At 37.6% G+C, this 22,571-nt stretch overlaps 1 protein-coding gene across 4 annotated transcripts in view; it reads left to right on the forward strand.

The window, feature by feature from the left end:
• Hormad2 (HORMA domain containing 2) overlaps positions 1-22,571 on the forward strand; it is a 153,536-nt gene that overhangs the window by 82,728 nt on the left and 48,237 nt on the right. The window lies entirely within an intron of this gene.

A 22,571-nucleotide genomic window follows, 5' to 3' on the forward strand; every position in this document is an offset into this window, starting at 1 on the left:
AGTAAGACCCTGTCTCAAAAAAAAAAATTAATTTTAATTAAATAAAATAGTAAGTTCAGCCATTTTTCTAAGTACTCTGGCTAGTGGTTACTGTACTGGACAGTGCAAATATAAAACATTTCCACAATCACAAGAAATTCTAATAGACAGTGCTGGTCTAAATCTCCCTCAGATATTCAGAAGCAATTTCAGCTTTACTGAGAGATTTCTCCTGGAGCTTTTCACCTTTGAATTTGCATGTTTATTCTACCTGGATCACTATCTCTGGGATGGCTGGTAATGCTGGTGCTGCTCTCTTACCCTGGCATCTCTCTTTATCAACTTCTGGGGAATTCTTTGTCCTATCCTGTGTTAGATACCTTGTCTCCCATTCTTGGTTTGGTCCCTTATTTTGGTGGAGCACATGTTCTCTGGTAACTTCCTTAGAGAGGACTGAATGCAAAATAAGTTTCTGAGATCTTACATGTCCTAAAAATGTCATTATTCTTATATTTGATTGCGAGTTTAGTTGGAAATAAAAATCTGAGAGGACAATTATTTTCCATGATAATTTTTCAGGCATACTTCCTCTGCTTTCTAGCTTCCAGTGTTGTTGTTTTCAAGAATTTCTAAGCCATTCTGAGTCCGCATGTCATTTCATTTTTCCTGTCTGGAAACTTTTTCCTTAAGGTTCTAAAATTTCATAACAATGTTCCTTGATGCAGATCTACCTTCATCCATTATTTGTGCTAGGTGCTCAGTGGCCCATTACAATCTGGTAACTCAGGCTTCCTCCAGTTCTGGGAAATTTTCTTGAATTATTTCCTTGATGAAAATTATATCCCATCAATTTCTCTTTCATTTCTTTCTGTAATCCCTAAAATTTAGGTATCCGAGTTCCCGTGGAAGTACTCTCATTTTTTTGTTCCAATTTTCCACATTTGTGTCTTTGTTCTATTCTTGGCAAAAACTCGTTGACATAGTCCTAGACTTTTCTAATGATTTTTCATTTACACTATTTTCATTCCTGAGAGCCTTTTGTTCTCTGAACATTCATTTTTATGGCATTCCTTTACTATGTTATAACATAAACACTAGTTACTGACATATTCTAAATTATATTAGATACTAAGCAGTTTAGATTTTTTCCTCCTTGTTAACTTGCAGTATATTTTCTAGGTTGGAAAATGGAAAATGAATACATTATAATAATAATAAGCTTATGTTACATATAGTTCTAAAAGTTTCAAAGAGTCTTGATACAAAATCAGTTTATATTCTGGAGAAGTTTATAATAAAGTGTTCTATTAATAATAAAAAGGAAGAGCTGTTAGGTGACTTTTCTTTTATGGCAACCACTCTTGATGGTGTTTATAGAATTATCTCCAAGTAGATTTTTTTTCTCTGTGTTTGTGTTTGTTCCCTCCGTTGTTTCTCTTAGAAATCCTCTAATGGTTGGTAATCCTCAATTGTCTGCTACCATTTATCAGTAAGGAAAGTATTAAGCTCTGAGCTTGTGGATGAACCCTGCTGACGGTGGCCTTCATTACAGAATGACTTGGTCAGGCCTTTGGGAAAATCCCCAATGTCTATATTTTAGAGTTCCTTCTTGGTCAGTTTCCTAAGTAGCAAGGCTGACAACCAGTGTTTAGGAGCCAAAGAGAGATAGAGAGATAGAGATAGAGAAAAGTATACATACTGAATGCAGGGTCGCTGCATTCAGTATGTAAACTTTTACTTAACTCCCTTATTCCAGTGCCATACCCCTGTCTTATTCCAGAAGCCTAGTTTATTTCAGATTTCTGCAACTGATGGAACATTGAAACTGTTTTGCTTTTCTTTAGGAACATTGCTTCTGGAAATGTTCTTTTGGTTTGTTTGTTTGTTTGTTTGTTTTTGGTCTTTTTGAGACGGGGTCTCTCTATGCAGTTCAGGCTGGTCTTGAACTCACTTTGTAACCCAGCTGGCCTCGAACTCACAACGATCCTCCTGACTTAGCCTCCTGAGTACTGGCATTACAGACATGTGCCACCACACCTGGCTCCTCCTCCTTCTTTTTTTCCAGTACTGGATTAAACCCAGGACCTTTGCACATCCCCAGCCCTTTTTTTTCAGTGTTAAATTTTGAGGCAAGATCTCACTAAGTGCCAAATTGCCAGTGCTGGGCTCAAACTTGCGACCTTTCTGCCTCTGCTTCCCAGAGTACTGGGATTACGAGAGCACACCAACTACGCCATTTGTGCTTTATACTCTACTATCCATCTCCATATTCTGCAGTGATTAGGCCTCTGTATGGAAGAGGGGTAATTCTTCTACAAAGTTGAGGAAGGGATCCCAAGGATTCCAACAGCTTCATAAATACCTTTCTATTGGTCTGCCTTATTTTAGCCTCTTTGCCCGCCTTTTTCATCCCTTCCTCCAAGAGTACCTGCTGGAAACTACTTAGAATGATAAACATGTGGTTGGTCCTTTGTTTGGTCAATTACTGGTTTAGGTCTCTCAAGTCTGCTACCTTAGTTCTGTATCGTCCATCTGCTTTCTGGCTTCCAAAATTTTACTGCTGATGTCGCCTCTTTCTTTTTGGATTTCTGCCTTTTAAATAAATCATCTTACTGTTATTATAGTGAGTTTTTGGGAGGAAACTAAATGGTATGTCAATTTATCATCTTTATCAGAAGTTGGTAGTATGTTTCTAAAAGTATAAACATGTCAAGAGGTAGTTTATAGGACAAGCAATTCATTTTTTTTCTTTAAGCATTTTGGTCTGAAGAATGAAAATATTATTTGTTTCACACAGGATTTCTGAGAATTGGTAAAGATTGCTTGATAATTTTAACATGAAAAATACTTCTTAATATTACACAAACATTATAAATATTTTTAAAGAATTTAAGTGCAGACAAACTTAATAAGAGAATATTAACTCATAGTCTTCCACTTAGAAATAAATATCTCACATGGATAGAAGTTTACTGCATATAATAAATTACATTATATGAAAATATGTGCATTTAAATTGTTTCTCACTCATACAAATCTTTTCAGAAGTTACCAGAATATCTCTAGTCTCAATTTAAGAGAAAATACTGGTAAAAGATAGCTTCAAAAGCAAGATGGCTGCTTTACTATTTATTTATAAAGATATGCAGAGAGGTCCCAAAAGAGATAAAGAAATTTTGAATAAAGTTGGTCTAAACATTATGTAGGAAAAAATCTTCACTGTGGTGATTTCTAGTCCTTTCAGAAGCATGTAAACACTACAGGCTGGAGAAAAACCCTATCAATATGAGCAATGTGGGAAAACCTACTTTAATTTTAGTGAAAAACTCACCCTGGAGAAAAGACCATCATATGTAAGAGAAGTGTGAAAGCCTCTAGCAAACCATGTTCAAATCCATGAAAGAAATCACAGTAGGGGGAACTCGATATGTATGTAAGCAATGTGGAAAAGATTCAGTACTCATAACAGTTGTCAAGTACATGAAAGAACTCACACTGGAGAGAAATCCTATACATGTAAGCAATATGGGAAAGCCTTCAAGAGACACAGACATTGTCAAGGACATGAAAGAAGTCACACTGGGGAGAACCCCTATACATGTGAGCAATGTGGGAAAGCTTTTGTTTCTAATGTTTCATTTGTTAGACATAAAAGAACTCACACTGGGCAGAAACCCTTTGTATGCAAGCAGTGTGGGAAAACTTTTGGTACGCATAGTTATTGTCAAGTGCAAGGAGAAGCTCACAATGAGGAGAAACCCTAACCCTATGTACTATATAAAGAATGTGGGGAAGCATTCTGTATACACAGATACTGTCAGAGACATGGAAGAAGTCACACTGGGAAGAGACCCTATGTCTGTAAGCAATGTGGGAACACATTTAGTGCACATGTTTATTGTCAAATGCATGAAAACACTCACACAGGGGAGAAACCCTATGTCTATAAGCAACGTGAGAAAGGATTCAATACACACTACTACCGTCAAAGACTGGAGGAAGTCACACTAGTGAGAAACCCTATGTATGTGTCAAATACATGACAAAACTCATACTAGGGAGAACCCCTCTGTATGTAAGCAGTATGGGAAAGGACTTTCTACTAAAGCCGCATTTTGTAAACATAAGTATCTCATGCCGGGGAGTAACCCTATATATGTAAACACTGTGAGGAAGCATTCAGACACAGTGTCAAATACATGAAGGAGATCGCACTGGGGAGAAACCTTTTGTGTGTAAACCTATTTTTGAAAATCCGGTGACCGTTTTTCATGTAGTGGAGAACAGTACAAATAAATAATATGAAAAGTTTAATGTTAGTTATTTACTCCTACATCTTTTCTCATACTCCTGGGTGGAGATATCCTAACATATAAATAGAATGTGTTTTTTGGTAAATCACTTGTGAATCTCTGGATTATGTATCTATAGTGTTCACTAAAAAAAAAAGAAGAAATATTTGTAAAACATTTATTCAGTAGAATAGAATAGATCAAAAAGAATGAAACAGGAGCAAGACTACAGGATCTTTTAATTAGCAAGTCCTGGTTTATTTTGAAGAGAATAGTTAGGAAAGTGAAGGTGGGGGAAAAAATAAATATTGATTTGACATGATCTAAAAAAATTCTTTGCCAAAGTCACAGAGATTTGTTCCTATGTTTCCTTCTAGTTTTATAAAGGTTTGTGATCCATTTGACTTAATTTTTTGCAAGGAGTAAAGACTTACCCAAAGTTTATTATTTTGTGTCTGAATATACAGTTGTCCCAGCATGATTTGTTGACAAAGAATATCCTTTCTCCATTAAATTATTTTACACTTTTGTAAAAAAATCAGTTATAGACTATGTTCCTGTGGACTCTGTTCTGTCCCATTGATCTTTGTAACTGTGCTGAAATTTGATTATGTTGAGCCTGTATGTCAGTTAGAATTGGCTTAAAATATTATATCTTTACATTTATTTAGATCTTCTTTAATTTCTTAAGCCAACGTTTTCTAGTTTTTGGTATACTGCAAACTTAGATTTATACATAATAAATATTTATCCTTTTGCTGCTATTGTGAATAATCCTGTTTGGTTTTATTTTTAATCCCAGATGTTTATTGCTAATACTATGTAGAAATGTGTTTTTAAATTGAACTTTAGGTCCTGACTTGCTAAACTCATTTATTAGTTCTAGGAGATTTTCTGGTAATTTGTTAGGGTTTTCTACATAGATGATCATGTTGTCTACAAATAGTTTTCTTTCTTCCTTTTCAAAAATGAAGAAAAAAGTTGTCAAGTGATCCTGATTTCTCCCTTACTGTCCTATCTCCTTCCTTTCTTTACCAGAATTTTCACAAGCACTTTTTCTTTACTGCCCTCTTCCTTTCTTATTCTTCCATGCAGAAAACTGGCTTCTTCCCCCACCTTCACTTTCCTGAGTAGTCTCTTCAAAATAAACCAGGACTTTCTAATTAAAAGATCCTGTAGTCTTGCTCCTGTTTCATTCTTTTTGATCTATCTTATTCTATTGAGTACATTCTCTTTTACAAACATTTCTTCTTATTTGAATGATATCATTCTTTTCTCATGTCTTTCCGTATATCTGACCTATCATCCGTTTCCCTTGTTTTTGGTATTCCTCCCACTTCTAGTTGTAGACATCTCCAGACATCTCTAAGGTACATGACAATGTTCTTTTCTAGTTCTTCATGCTGCCTTTTGAAGAGTCCATTCATTCTCAGGGATCTAAGCGTCACATACATATACTGTTGACTTCTAAATGCCTTATCTTGAGCCTGGACTATGCCCAAATCTCCACTTCCTTATCTTTAAACTTCTACTGGACATTTCTCTTTCAGTGTCCCACTATCATGTCAAACCCAGTATGTGTATCATTTTGTTCACCATTTCCCTTCCCCTTCCACACCTAGAATAAGTGTTCTTTCCAGGTTTCCTTCTCAGCATTATGTTTATCTCAATGTCTTAAGTCCAGATACTTGAAATCACTCTCCTTACTTAGTCAGGTATCAGGATTCCCCCAAGCCTTCCCTTTCCAGTGCCAAAACTTGAGCCTAGACTTTCATCCTCTCACACTTGAATTGCTGCCATTGCCTCCAGGCTCTCCCACAGTCTCCTCTACCCTGCATACCACTGCCGTCTAATCTGCTGTACGTGTAACTTTCATCATATCACTTCCCTAATCAAAAATATCTCATTACTCCTATTTCCTACTATATCAAGTCCAAACCTGGTGCTGGGGCTGTTCATAATCTGGCTCTGTCGTACTTGTCTTATTTCTCACTGTTGCCCAATGTGTTTCCTTTCCCTGAGTCAAGTTTATTTCTGCCCCTTTATCTTAACAGTTTTCTCTTGTCTACATTTTCTCTTGTCCTGTGTTTCCGTTGATCCAAATCATCTCAATCTTTCAAGAAAATTATCTGTGTTTTCCACTTCCTTGCTTTCTGTTCTCTTTAACTCACTTTAGTCAGGCTTTTATCTCCAGCATTTCACTGTATAATTTGCAATTCTTTTTATTTTCCTAGTCACTTCCTAAGCCTTTCCCATCTCAGTAAATGACACCATCACTTATCCAGTTGTTCCAACCAAAACCCTAGAAGCCAGCCTTGGTGGTTCTCCTTTATAACCCACATCCAGGCCATCAGCGGTCTAGTGAGCTTTCTATTCAAAATATATCAAAATCTGACCACTTCCCACTAATCTCACTGCCACTGCTCTAGCCCGAGCAAACGGCACCTCTGCTCTGGTCGCCCTGCCTTCTTTCATTTTTCTCCTTGCATGGTTTATTTGATAAAAAGCATCCAGACTTTTGGTTTGGTTTGGTTTGGTTTGGTTTGGTTTGGTTTGGTTTGGTTTGGTTTGGTTTGGTTTGGTACTGGGGATTGAACCCAGGGGCTTTGCACTGAAGTACATCCCCAGCCCTTAGTTTTTATTTTTGAGACAGAGTTTTACTAAGTTGCTCTCCTGCCCATTGTGATCCTGCCTCAGCCTCACAGAATGCTGGAATTAAAGGCTTATTCCACCACGCCACACAGCAAGAGAAGTACTTTGAAGATGTGAATCTGTTCATGTTACTTCACTGTTCCCTTTTACGGCCATACTTGATCTGATTCAGCCCCAGGATCTGACTTTACCTCTGTCCAGTTTCTCCTCATTCCCTCATCTTCAGTTTCTCTGGCCCTTTCTGCTTCTAGAAGAAGCAGCTAAGCTTATTGGCACCTCACAAATAGACACATCTCAGAACTGTCGGTAGATAGGTGTCTTCAGTTTCCACAGTATTTGTCAGTGAAATAGGTATAGTATGAACAGAATGAAAGAAGTATTTTTTCTAAAATCAATATTTTTATGTTTATTTTTATTTGGAAATAATCTTAAACTTACAGAGAAGCTGCAAGTATAGCACAAATCATATTTTTTCCTGAATTATTTGCCTTATCCCTCCCTGAACACTGTATTATGCAGTGCCTAGAAATAAAATCATTCCCTACAACCACCAAAGCTGGGAATTAACTGGTTTTTTTTGAGACAGGGTTTCACACTATAGTCCAGGCTGGCCTCAAACTCATGATCCCCCTGTGTCAGCCTTGTCAATGCTGGGATTACAGGTATGCGCCACGCGCTCAGCTATCTTTTCTTTTCTTTCTTTTTTTTTTTAGTACCAATAACTCTTTTAAAGGAAAGAGTCGGCACATGTGTTACAAAATGATTAGAAAATAGGAAAGGTGGGGGCTGGGGATTTAGCTCAGCGGCAAAAAGCGCCTGCCTGGCAAGCGCAAGGTCGTGAGTTCGGTTCCCGGTACCGGAGAAAAACCAAAAAAAAAAAGAAAATAGGAAAGGACACTAGGGTGCAGCAAAATTAATCATCAAATAAACATCCCAGGAATGGGGTCACCAAAGGCCAAGGGAGCTTAGTCTTTGATACATTACTATCATTTAATCTTCAGACTCCATTCAAATTTTGCCAGTTATCCCCAAAATGTGTATTACACCAAAAGATCCTGATAGAATCACTGGTTTCATTTCCTTGTCAAGTGCCTTAAGCCTTCTTTATCCTGCAGCAGGTCCTCGGTCTTACTTTGACTTTCATTATTTTGATGTGTTTTGCTAGAAAGGGCCTTTTATTTTGTAGAATATCTTTAATTTGGATTTGTCTGTTTCCTCAGGATTAGATTTCAGTTATGCATCTTTTTAAACACCACCAAAGTGGTGCTGAATAATGGCATACTTCAAGTGGCACATGATTTTGATTTGTCACATTACTGGTATTTATTTGGTTACTATATGAAGGTGTTGTCTACCTGCCTTCTCTACTGTAAAGCTACTCTTTTTTCTTTATAATTAACAAATGGTTTATAGAAAAGTACTTTGAAAGTGTGTAAATTATACTGATCCTCATCAAACATCCCACTTATTCATTCATATCACTATGAATTTATGGACCCTTATTTTATTTTATCAGCTATTATTATTTATTTTGATGTTTATGTATGCTAAGATTTTACCAGCTGGAGCCCTGTCAAGAAGGCTTCTTAGGTATGTCTTCCTAATTCTTTGACCACTTCCTTCCATTTTGACATGACAGTCTGTCCCAGAGTCTTCTTGTTCTTGCCCTGTGCTAGTCCTGGAATCAGCCATTTCTTGGAATACCCTGTTTTTTTTGGCAAGCCATGGGCTCTGTCAGTGGACAGAGCTAGAGAATACACATAAGTACACACACATGTGCATATGTACGCACACACACATCTATATGTATGTTTCTATGTGGAGCCCCATGAGTTTACACCTAATACAGTACTGCCAATTCCAGTCCAAAACTAAAAAGGTCATTCTAGTTTGTTCAGTGTTCATGTTTCTCCATTATTGAGAATCCTATTATCCTTATTTTTACTTATTTGATCAGTTTCCTGGAGTGTACAGCTCCCATCCTTGCCTCTTCCCCAAACACCCATGTCACCCCTCTAGGACTCTGACTCTATCCCAAGCTGCCTCCTCACCTTCTTGAGCTTTGACACTTTGCCCTGAACCTTTTCCTCACAAAGAAGCCCGTGCAAACCTCAGGCTCCAACACCCAACGGTAGCTTACTCACATCTGTGACATCTTCACTACTCCATCAGGGACCCGCATCCTCACACCAGTCCTGTCTCCAACACGGGCGCCCTCCTCAGCCTGCTCAGACCTGCTACCTCCAAGTAGATGCCTATCTTGCTCTGTCACACCTAAGATGCCATACCTAACATTTTCAGACTGAGCTGGTGGTGGTAAAGGGTTGGGAAGAAGAAGAAGAACTAAGATCAGTATTTCACTTAGCGAGTGCTTTCTATTTAATGTTGATGTGCCAATGTCCTGTGGAGGGCGTAACATTTATGTTCCCCCTGGAAAAAGCATACTGTTATCCCCATTATTTGGTCTGAAGTATAGCAATCAGTGGAAAAAGGACTTCTGAAAGAACAGCTGACCTAAATCACTGTAGGAATAAAACAACTACATTTTAAAAAATTTTTATTAGGACATATTTGCAGTACATAATAATTACATTCCTCATGGAGAGCTGGTACATATATATAACACACCTCAGTTCTTTTTTCGTCCCCTTTTCTTCCATCTCTCAGTCCCCTTCCAATTTGCAAATCTATCTTCCTATTTCCTATGATCTGTCTTTTTATCTTACTTCTTATTTGTATTTATATTTCTCATATAAGACAAACCATGTGATATTTAAACTTGTGTGTCTGATTTATTCACTTAATATTATGGTTTCAAGATACACCCATTTTCCTACAAATGATTCAAGTTTATCCTTTTGACAGAGTGTGGCTCCATTGTATATAAATACCACGTTTTCCTTATCCATTCATCTATTGATGGATCTATAAGCCACTTCTAAGATTCAGCTATTATAAATTGTGCTGCTATAAATATGGGTATGCATAATATCACTATAATATGATGTCCAACCCTTGAAACATACCTAGAAGGAAAATAGCTGAGTTGAATGGAATTCTCTGTTCTGATTTCCCTAGTGGTTGCACCAGTCTACCTCCTCACCACAATGCAGATGGGTTACTTTTACCCCACAGCATCTGCTATTATTGTTGTCTGATGACAGCCATTCTTCCTGGAGTAGGGTGGAATCTCAATGTTGTTTTAATTTGCATTTCTCTAATGGCCAGAGATGTTGAACATGTTTCATGTACTTATTGGGCCATCTGTTCTGCTTCATCTGAGAAGTATCTATTCATTTCAGTTGCCAGTTCTTTGATTGGGTTTTTTATTTTAGGAAGCCTAATTTTTTTAGTTTTTTTATATGTTCTAGATCTTAGTCTTTTCTCTGAGGAAAAGCTGGTATATTTTTTTTCCCATTCTGAATATTGTCTCTTTACTTGGTTGGTTGTTTCCTTTGCTGTGCAGGTTTTTAGCTGCATATAATCTCATTTGTTGACTTTGATGTTATTTCTTGTGTAACTAAGGCTCTGTTCAGAAAGCCCTTGTCTATGCCTACAGCTATATATTTGTAGTACGTAGTGCTGACATTCCTTGTATGGGGTTGGTACATGCACATAACACATCCTTATCTTTTTTTCATCCCCTCTCTCGCCTCCCTTTACCTTCCCTGCATCGCTTGGTCCCCTTCCCCTTTGAGAAAGATCTAGCTCCCTACTTCCAACTTCCTTTACTTTGCTCTTCATAATTTTGGTTTCTCCTATAAGAGAAACCATTTATTAAAGAGGCTCTCTCTCTCCTCCAGTGTATTGTTGTGGCCCCTTTGCCAAAGATCATATAAGTGAATGAAAACAACTAAATTTTTTAAGAGACTCCTTAACTTTTCTTTCATTCAGATATTTTTGGATTACGGATATAGTCTCCGGATTGTGTGTGCTAACCATTAACAGTATATTCCTGAACCTTACATTTTGAAGAGGGTGAGTTTTGATGCCACAGACCTTTGGATCAAAACTCATCTTGTCCTTAAAAACTGAGAAAAACAAATAGTCACAACATTACTGTTATTCAGTTACACCACAAGATTTTGCAAGACAACATCTACGTTGAGTTGATTGTCTCTTCAAACATTCAAACTAAAACCTCTGTGAGATGGCCCTTGATAACCTTTTCGCAGAGAAACGCTAGTGAGTAGTCAGGGCATTGCCGGCAGAGACTACACTGGAGACTACAGCTTTCCCAGGACAGAACTGTCATATCCTAGTCTGTCCCTAAATCCTTCCAAGATATAAACTAATCCTTTAAGAAGTAGCTTTCTCATTTCTACTCTTACTCCAAATTTTCCTTGTCTGAGTTGCAAATTTAGCCTTTCTTTTAAATCAAGATATGGTGGGGACTTTTTGCTTAGTTCTAAGCCAAAACAACCCCAACTCCCATTGCATTCTTTGGAAGCCCAAGGCGTTGTGGCAGTGCTCTCTTGGCTGCATCTCACTCCTCAGGGAGTCAGAACTCCCCATCTGCATCCCCTTGGAGACCACGACTCCATGTGGCTTTTCCAGCCAGGTGCGTCAAATTAGCTGTACAGTCCACTTAAGATGAAGCTAACAAGGCTCCTCTGTGGGTGCTTGAGCGCATTTCGCAAAACTGCTGATGACCTCATGAGTCAAAGAAACCAGGTCTCACATTGTGGACTAAGCCTAAATATTATAACTTTATATTTATGTAGTGTCTTTTTTCCAAGGAACTCCAACCTCTTTACAGACATTATGTCATTAATCCTCAAAGCATCCCTGTTTGGTACACGGCAAATATGATACCCCTCCTTTTTTTTTTAACTGTGATGGAAACTTGCAAGTCGCTGATGGAACCCAGCCCTCTGGTTCTTAGTCTATGCACTATACCATGAAAAGAGCCAGACGATACTCTTCAAGCTTATTCATTGCTTCTTGGGTGGCACTTGAGAAGATGTCTCAGTTTCTATGCATTTAAGTGTTTAGTGTCTGTAGCGTCCATTCTCCTTTTATAGTTTTTCTCTTCGTAAGTTTAGCGTGTTCAAACGTATGTCATTTACTTTCCACTGTTGCTTTCGTGGGAACACCAGAAGTTTGCAGCTGAGATTTGAAGTGAAAGACTTTGTTACTGTGTGTGCAATTGCACATACCCCTCAGCGAGCTTTTATACTTCCATACCTCAAAATAAGTTAGATTTCTTTCTAAAGTCACCAGCTCAGGGCATATTTCATTTTATAGCAATCCTGTATTCACCAAAATCGGGTGAAGGGGCTGGGGATTTAGCTCAGCAGCAAAAGCGCCTGCCTGGCAAGCGCAAGGTCGTGAGTTCAGTTCCCAGTACCGGAGAAAAGCCAAAAAATAAAAATTAAAATTAAAATTAAAAAAAAAAAATCGGGTGAAGAGGCAAGCACTGTTCAACTAGGTACAACCAATTTATATTGAATGCTTATTATGTATCAACTTTTGTGCCAAACATTTTCAAACACGTGATCTTATTTAACATATGTAATATTCCCTGGGAATCGGTTAGATTTAAATCTTGTTTGTGTGTACATATTCCCATAGACTAGGCTAAGAACACAAAAGGCACTAATAGAAATAGGGCATTAGCTGCTATATCTGCCCACCCCAAGCCCCCCAACCCTCGCTCAGTTAGTTCTCATTCCCTTAGTGGGAAATCCCCAATGTAAGTATTTTTATACAGGGGGAAAATGTGAGCAAAAGAACTAAGTCAAAACCCATGAAGAAAAAGAAACTCAAGAGACTGGGTCCTTTGCAATTCATGCAAAGTGCAGAGAAGAGAGGGAAACAAAGCCTTATCTGAGGATCACAAATATCTCGGGATTTCATTCGGTTTAAGCTTTTCTAATCACTTTAAGGATTATTAGAACCAGGAATTGTGGACAACAGTGGCACAACTTTAAATATAAAAAGCAGGTTCACATCTCATTTTTAAATTCTTTTATGTAACTTACTGTCATGTTTTCCATGTCAGTAGGTATCTGTATTTTGCTGAATTAGATAATGGTGGTGAAATGAGAGAGGCTGGGGAAAATTGGAAAAGCTCTTCTAAAACAAAGCAGAAACTTCCAACCTGTAATCATGATATTCTCAAAACCTCAGAGTAAAAATGTGCCCTATGTCCTGAAGTAATAGTGTTCTACTCTGCTATCTTGCCCAGCTAGATTTGAAATGGTCCTACCTTTGTAAAGAAATAGCATTTAATTTGAAACTGAGCAGCCCTACCATGTCATGGAAAATCTTTGTAGGTTGGAAAATATGTATAGCGTGTCATATTTTAGGTATATAATCTAGCTATCTTCTGTAGTGTATCTATACCATAGTAGACTTTTAATGACTTTGGGTTTTTAAGAAAATATATTACTAACATTTGTTTCTTCTTGTCATAGGAAATATTAGCCCAAAAGAATGCACTGTATTCCAAGTGAAAATTTAGTGATGGGAAAATTTAGAAAATGTTAGTCAAAAAAGCCAGTGCTTTCCCTAGCAAGACTGCCGTGCATAGCTATGTTGAGTGTGCACTGTACAGTTCCACGGATATCTAGAACATAAACAAAGATGTAACGGTGGCCCAGGGAGCTGAACAATGTCTAGCGACCCTGATTTTAACATACAGCAGTAGTTTTGAAAATGCCTATCTATGTTTTTCCTCTGACTTGCAGTAGAAGACCAGTTAGTTGTAAACTTCGGTACTGCTTTTATTATTATTTCTTTTTTTGTATGTTTATGCAAGAGTCTCATTTTTTTTCCTCTCCATTTTGGTTCCAAAAGACTTCTTTACGGACTGAGCTTCCGCACGCTGGTCTGGCATTCTCTCAGCTCTGTGTTTTCATGAGTCAGGGAAAATGTGTGCACTAGGACAACCCCGTCAGACATGTTCAACCAGCCCTGGGCTCGCTCATGAAGTCCCTCCCGCCATTCTTATTCTCTCTCTACATTCCTACAGCACACTGCCCGTACCTGTATTTAGCTTACTTTATCTTATCTGTGTTAGATGGTGATTAGCATTTGTGAGTCTTTAACTACCTTGAAGCACTCTACTGCCAGTCTTTGCCATCTTGCTGCCACTATGTCCTCAGCCCATCACCACAACACTTAGCAAGGAAGTTTGTTTGTTTGTTAGCTTGCTTCCTTGTTTTGAGGCAGGATCTCATTGTGTAGTTCAGGCTGGCTTTAAACTCACTATGTAGCCCAGGCTAGCCTCAAATTCCTGGTGATCCTCCTGTCTCAGCCTCCTAAGTGCTGGAACTACAGGCATGCACCACCATGCCTGGTGTTAGCATGGAACTTTTTTTTTTTTTTAAATTTTGTTTCTTTTTTTGTTTTTCTTCTGGTACCAGGAAAGCATGGAACTTTAAATGCTCTGCTCTCCTAACCCTCCTCCTTTACCTTTCCACTTTTTAGTTTCTTTAACCAGAAAAAAAACATGTAGTCGCTTGATGAGGAAGAAACTGAGGCAATGGGAAGGAACCTCATCTTCATACAAGACCAAGAGCAGCCCTGCAGACACAACTTCCCTTTCCCCTGTTTGCTCATGTTGTGACACGGCTTGGTCCAGCTTTAATGAAACAATTTGAAGGGAGTGCTAGTTTGAATTTTATAGCAGTTTAAGTTTCTAGTGGTATAGTTCATTTAAAAATGAAAAGAGAATAGATGATCTCTGTAAGGATCATGTAAGGATGTTCAAGAAACTGAGAGCAGTGCTCACCTTTTAGAAGGGGAGCTGGGTGGCTCTGGGGTGGCAGGGAGAGTTCACTGCCTGCTTTTATCTTACCGTTTGAATTGCATACTACAGGAATGTATGTATTTTTGAAATATATAAATAAAAATGAAAACAGGCAATTAAATAGCTAGAACTAAAGTGATGACATGGAAGATTCTGTTAATTATAGGGAAGAGTTCAAATAAAATTTTATTTATTAAAAAATAGAAGTAGATCTGGAAGAAAGGTCCGATTCCTTTCATTTTGTGTTAGCAACCTTAAAAATCTATTGTTTCATTGTTTGCTGGGAAAAATAATATGAAAGTTAAATTTAGGTATCTGCCCCTCATAAAAATATTTGCCCTCACTCTAAACACCCAACTACTGTGGAGCTTTTCTTTTTCCCCTCAAGTAAATTTAGGGCCAATTTAAAGTGAAAAGCTGGTATCCTACTGAGCGTGCCACCTTGTATGGACATATTTTTCAAGAGATGTCTCACCTCCTAAGTGTCATTTACTTTGCTTTTCCTACCTGTCAGCAAAAGCAGGTAGTCATATGACCCAAGGTTTGGATCTCATACCAAGAGTGATCTTCTATCAATCATTTCTGTACTCACAGTTATATTCTGTTGCTTTCAACACCTACTAACATACTTTGTAGCTACTCCGACAGAAGCAAATGACCTACATAGCAAGTCTGTAAGAAGCAGTTTGTTGCATTTCCAACTCTGTATCTATTATCTGTTCATCTCTTTTTTGAAGAATCAGCAACTTGCATCGAGTTTAGTACATCTAATAACATTATCATGTCATTGCCTGTAGATTTCTTCATTCATGCCACAAACCAAGAAACATTTTCATTTTTATGATTGCTGAAGTACATACTTGCATATGCTATGTGCCCTATGCATCCATTACTTGCTACCACAGAATTTGAAATTAATTACTCAGGCACTTTGAAAGTAAGGAAATGACCGGTATTTTTTTAATGAAAAGCATCTAATAATATTTTATAATTTTAAGAGGTAAGCCAAGTAAACTTTAAGGTTTTTTTAAAAATGTTCTTTTATTACCTTTCCAGGCTGCAAATTTAAAAAGTTCCATAATAAGATTTTTCTCACATTGAAATACAGGAAACCAAAGAGATTTTTTTTAAAAATGAATATGTTGGTTACAAACCCATCAAGTAATAAAAGAAATAATTTTAACAGAATTAATAAATTAATATGAAATGTAATATTTATGTCTTTGTTTCAGTGTTAGGGATTGAACCCAAGTCTTCCTACATGCTTAGCACACACTGTACCACTGATGGCTATATCGCCAGCACCTGCGATGTCATATTTAAAATCTAACTTTAATAATACAAGTTACGCAGGAATATATTCTCACAGATAACTCAAATACTACCAGTAGAGGTATTCTATACCCTTCACTTTGCTTTCAAAACACACACACACACACACACACACACACACACAATGTGCTGTAATATCACAGCCACTAGCCATGAGGCTACTGAGCATTTGAATTATGGCTAGCTTGAATTGTGATGTGCTATCCATATAAAATATAAACTGAGCTGTGAAGATACATTACCAAAAATATAAATATCTCAATAATTTTTACACTTCTCACATATTGGAATGATAGTTTTTGATATATTGAATTAAATAAAAAATATTATTGGACTGATGGGAGTAGTGCTAAAGCATATGTTTAGCATATCCAAGGCCCTGAAGTGTATCCCCAAAATCAATCAATCAGTCTCTCTCTCTGTCTCCCTATTTATCTATCTACTAAAACTCATCTGTTTCTTTTACTTTTTAAAATATAGCTGAAATGTAAAATTGTGTTTGCGGCTTGTATACTTTTTCCATTGGAGAGCACTATATATGTGTATATACTCTATACATATACTTGATTTGTAGACATCTTAAAAATATAAATGGGATAACATTGTTTTCTTCTAAACTTTGCTTTTTTCACTTAATATATGTCTTGGAGATTTTTCCAGTATATTTAGATGAACCTTATTCCTTTTATCTGTAGCAGCCTATTCCTTACTATTAAAGAGCCCTAGTGTATTTCAAATTTCTGCAATTGATGAAACATTTAAATAATTGTTTTGCTTTTCTTTAGGAACATTGCTTCTGGAAATGTTCTTTTTTTTTTCCCTCTCTCTCTCTCTCTCTCTCTCTCTCTCTCTCTCTGTCTCTCTTTTTGAGACAGGGTTTCACTATGCAGTTCATGTTGGCCCTGAACTCACTTTGTAGCCCAGGTTGGCCTTGAACTTGGAGTGATCTGCCTGCTTCAACCTCCCAAGTGCTGGGATTACAGGCACGCACCACCACACCCGGCTATCAGAAATGTTCTTGAACATGACCCCATATGCACATATGAGAGCATTTCCTAGGGAAGATCCCTAGCAATCAGGAGATATACGCATTTGAAATTTTTGTAGATTACCCAAATTTTTATAAATTAACCTGTCCAAAGACTGCACTACTCTATAAGAAATATGTTTTCCCTTATGGTCTCATTTTTTTTTAATAATCATGTGCTGCTTTCATATTTTACTGTGGTAAAATATACATAACTTAGAATTTATCATTTTAACCTTTTTTTTTTTTAAGTTTTTTGAGACAGGGTCTTGCCATGGAGTTCAGGCAGGCCTTGAACTCACTACGTAGCACAGGCGGGCCTAGAACTTGTGGCAATCCTCCCTCCTCAGCCTGGAGTTACAGATGTGTGCCACCACACCTGGCCCATTTTAACCATTTTTGGATATACAGTTCATTGGCAGTGAGTACATTTATACTGTTGAGCAACCATCACTGTCACCCATCTCCAGGATTTTCTTATCTTTCCAAAATTAAATGCCACACCCATTAAACAGTAACTCCCCACCGCTCTCTCGCCTTGGTGCCTGGCAGCCATGGTTTTAGTTTCTGTCTGCATGAATTTGACTGTTCTTCATATCTCATACAAGTGGAGTCCAACAATATTTGTCTGTTGGTGACAAGATTTTCACTTAGCATAATGCTTTTAAAGTTCATCCGTGTTGCAGTATATATCAGAATTTCCTTCCTTTTTAAGGTTGAACAGTATTACACTGTATGTATCTACCACGTTTTATCTGTCCACTCGTCTATCATGGACATTAGAGTTGCTTTTGCTTTTTGGCTATTGTGAGTAACCCTGTGAACACTGGTATGCAAATATCTTACACATTACCATTCTCATCCCTTTTAAATACTGTCTATACCTATAAGTGGGATTCCTAGAGCATATGGTAGTTCTATTTTCAGTATTTTGAGTCTGCTCCACTGTTTACCGTAGCTGCCACACTTTTACATTCCTACCATTACCACATCATCTCCAGTCATTTTTTTCCTTTTTTTTTTTTTTTTTATACCTTATGGGTGTAAATTGGTGTATCATTGTGTTTTGATTTGCATTTCCTTAATGATTAGTGAGATTGGGGTCTGAGTATGTTTTCATGTGTTTATTGGCCATTTGTATATCTTCTTTGGAGAAATATCTCTTCATTTAAAATGTCTCTTTCAGGGGGCTGGGGATTTAGCTCAGCGGCACAGCACCTGCCTGGCAAGCGCGAGGTTGTGAGTTTGATTCCCGGTACCAGAAAAAAAGCAAAAATAAAATAAAATAAAATAAAGTAAAATAAAATGTCTCCTTTAAAATCAGGTTGTTTTATTGTTGAGCTACAGGTGTTCTTTATATATGTCAGACATTCATCCTTTATCAGATAGTTTGCAAGTATTTTACCCTTTTTTGTTTGTGTTTGGTTTTTGTATTTTGGTTTTTTGAGACAGGGTCTTGCTATGTCATTGAGGCTGGCCTTGAACTCACTAGGTAGCCCAGGCTGGCTTCAAACTCATGGCAATCCTCCCGCTTCAGCCTCCTGAGTGCTGGGATTGTAGACACGCACCACTACACCCGGTCTTTTACTCTTCTACAGTTATCTTTTTCCGTGTCTTGAAAGTGTCCTTTGATGTATGAAAGTTTTTATTGTTGACCAAATCCAGTTTACCTGTGTTATCTTTTGTGCCTGTGTTTGTGATGTCATATCCAAGAACTCCTTGACAAATTTAATGCTATAAAACTTTTCCCTGTGTTTTATCTTAAGAATTTTATAGTTTTGGCTCCAGAGTTTTCTATTTTGAGTTAATTTTTTGTATATGACCTAAGATAAAGGTTTAACTTCATACATTTGGATGTGGATACCTGGTTTTCTCAACACCATTTGTTTAAAATCCATCCTTTCCCCCTTGAATATTTTTAGCAACTTGTTGAAAGTCATTGGAACAAATAGATAAGGGTTTATTTCTAGACTTTCTATTTTATTGCATTGATCTCTGTCTATGTTGTGACAGTACCAACTATCTTGGTTACTGTAGCATTGTAGTAGATATTGAAATCAGAAAGTGTGAGATTTCTAACTTTGTTCTCCCTATTCAAGATTGTTTTGACTATTTAGAGTCCCTTCAGGTTCCATGTGAATTTTATTTTATTTATTTTTTTTGTGGTGCTGGAGATCAACCCCAGGCCCTCCCACATACTAGGCAAGCATTCTACCCCTGAACTACCCTTCAACCCCCTGTATGAATTTTATAAGTCTTTAAAATTTACTGCAGGGCTGGGGATGTAGCTCAGTGGCACAGCGCCTGCCTGGCAAGTGCGAGGTCATGAGTTCGATTCCCAGTCCGGAAAAAAACCAAAAAAAACAAAAACAAAAACAAAAACAAAAACTAAAATTTACTGCAAAAATGTGTCATTGGAATTTTGACAAGGATTGCATTGAATGCATAGATTGCTTTGGGTAGTACTGACATCTTAACAATAATAAGTCTTCTAGTCTATGAATTTGGATGTCTTTCCGTGGTTTCATCATGTTATGTTGCTTTAGAAGTTCTTCCCAATGCTAAAGTTAGAAACAAACTTTTCTATATACATTTTTAATAACTTTGTAATTGAACTCAGGGCTTTCATGCTGAGCTACACCTCCAGGCCTTTTTCTTTATTTGTTACCTGAGATATGTTCTCATTAAGTTGCCCATGCTAGGTTTGAAATTATGATCCTCCTGCGTTAGCCTCCCGGAGTCCTGGGATTGCACTTGTGCTCTGCCACTCCGCCTGGCTCTTTACATTGGCTCTTTCAGCTAACTGGGAATTTTTTCCCCTTAGTAACAATTTTTTTTCATTGAATTGGTGCTACCTCAATAGACTGTCATTTTCCTCCAAATTGAAATGTCACCTTTATCATAAACCAAGTTCCCATATACACTTGGGTTTGTTTTTACACTTGGTATCCTATGTCACTGAACTGAACTACTGTTACCATGTTTTAATTACTTGATAGTACATTTTGATTTTTGAACGGGAAACTTTATTCCCCTCATTACTTTTCTCTTTCAATTTTTAAAGGCTTTTCCATACATTTTCTCTCCCACATAATTATTAGAATCAGTTTATTAAGTTCTAATAGACATATTATTTGGAACTTTGGTTAGGAATGTGTTAATTTGATAAATTAATCCTGAGAAAGTTGACCCTTTTACCAGTCCTTTTTGTTTTGAGGAAACATTACCACTAGTAGCTATATTCCTATTTATCACAATGGTCCTAGAAAATGTTCTGTTTACTTAAACCTAGATTGCCCCGTGTAGCAGCACTGTCCAAGGAACTTTCTATGGTAATGAAAAGGTTCTGCGTCTGCGATGTCTGATAATGACTCATCACATGTGGCTACTGAACACCTGAAATGTGGATAATGCAAATGAGGAACTTCGCCTCCTCCAGCTTTTAGTTAGCTGTTAACATCTGCTGGCTTGTGGCCATATCACTCCAGTCTCTGCCTCTACAGTCATATTGTCTTCTCTTGTCTGTGTTCAGATCTCTGCCTGCCTTCTCATAAGGATACATATGATTATATTTAGGACCCACCTGGATAATTAAGAATAATCTGTCTACCTCAAAATCCTAAGTCACACGTGCAAAGACTCCTTCCCCTTCTTTTTCCTGTATAAGGTAGCATTCATCAGCAGCCATTAGCAGATGGTATCTTTTGTGGCAGGTGGGGGCTGCTGCAGTTTTCAGCATAGCACAAGGATCCAATCTGGCTCGATCAGAGATTCTTAGGGCAGTAGGAATGGTGACAACTGTCAGTCACTGAATGACCTGCACATGTGAAACATTGTGCCAGGCACCCCACCTACATTACTCATTACAAGAATACTGTGTAGGCCACCCTTGATGACTGGAAAATGATGACTGTCAAAAATTGAAAAATCACAAGGAAAAACTGATTTAAAAGGAAAAACAATGAATTTCACTTTGGCTGTTTAATTGGAGGTCTTTGTAGGCTATGTCCAAAAATGGATCAACCCCAGATAGAAGTCCAAGGGCCCTATAAGCGTTCGATGACTTCTCCTACAATTTTCTACCCTTGTTTTCCTTTTTGGGTTGAAGAAGCAAATTATAAGAATCATTACATTTGAAATCAGGAGACCTGAGTTTAAGACTTCCACTTACTAAATGTGTGAACTAGATAAGTAATTTCATTCTCCAAAGTTCAGCTTCCCCATCTGTATGGAATAAATAACGTGACATTGTGATAGTCTTAGTCTATGGGCTGTTGTAAACTTTCAAATGTTTTTAAAAAGAAGAACAAAAATTTTAATTTCAACCTTAAGTATTTTAACTTTAAAATGACATTTTAAAACTAGATCCTAAGTAACATTAACATTAGTTTTGGTTTTTTGTTTGTTTTTGTTTGTCCTTTTAAGACAAGGTCTCTCTATGCAATTCAGGCTGGTCTTGAACTCACTTTGTAGCCGAAGTTGGTCTCAAACCCAAGTCGCCACACTCGGCTAACATTGTCTATATGTCTAGTACTGGCTCCTCACCCATTTGTTCGGAGAGCTACTCCACATTCTATACTCACCACTTACGTGGCATAAGAGCCACTCAAAACCAATTCCTTACTTTCCTAAGAGGATGATCTCTATACTAATCTTCATAGGAGTAATTAAGTCTTTCACGCATGAATCATTCAACTTCCTGCCCTCATATCTACCTAAGGTTTCCCTAGTTGGTCCTTTTTTTTTTTTTTTTTTTTGGTCCTTTTTGAGACAGGGTGTCACCATGCAGTTTAGGCCGGGCTTGAACTCACTTTGTAGCCCAGGCTGGTCTTGAACTCACAATGATCCTCCTGCCTCAGCCTCCCGAGTGCTGGGATTACAGGCATGAGCCACCACACCAGGCCATAGTTGGTCCTTGACTTACGATATTTCAAGGTAGAATTTTTACTTTTACAATGGTGTATGTATCAGCAGAAACTGTACTTCAAATTTTGAATTTTTATCTTTTCCTATGCTAGAGATATGCTGTAAGATACTCTCGCGATGCTGGGCAGGGGCAGTGAACTGCAGCTCTCAGCTAGCCACGTGATCCTGAGGCTAAATAACTGACACTGCAGAGCCATGTTGCTAAGCTAGGATATTCAATGTGTTGCAACCTAGGGTATTTTCAACTTGCAATGGATTTGTCAAGATTTAACCCTATCATAAGTTGAGAAGCATCTATAAATCCACAGTACTTCTTTCCTTCCAGAAATCAGAAGTAGTTTTGTTTTGTTGTTTGTTTGTCCAAAGCGAGTATTTCTGTGTGTACTCTTGAGACCGTTTCCTCCATCCTTAGCTCCAGGTCATGTAGTCAGTACCTGGTGGACATCTTTTATTAAATACCTCATCTCCAACTCAGAATCTTGACAAGAGTCAATTACTTCTCCGTTCATCCTCCCTTCTGGGTTGTCACCCCGCATGCCCTCAGCTTCCTCTGTTCCTTATTTCTATTAATAGTATTACCAAAAAATTGGGTCATTTTTCATTTTTT

This window comes from Chinchilla lanigera, unplaced genomic scaffold (assembly GCF_000276665.1).
Source record: "Chinchilla lanigera isolate Chin_1 unplaced genomic scaffold, ChiLan1.0 scaffold00054, whole genome shotgun sequence".
NCBI classification, from domain to species: domain Eukaryota; kingdom Metazoa; phylum Chordata; class Mammalia; order Rodentia; family Chinchillidae; genus Chinchilla; species Chinchilla lanigera.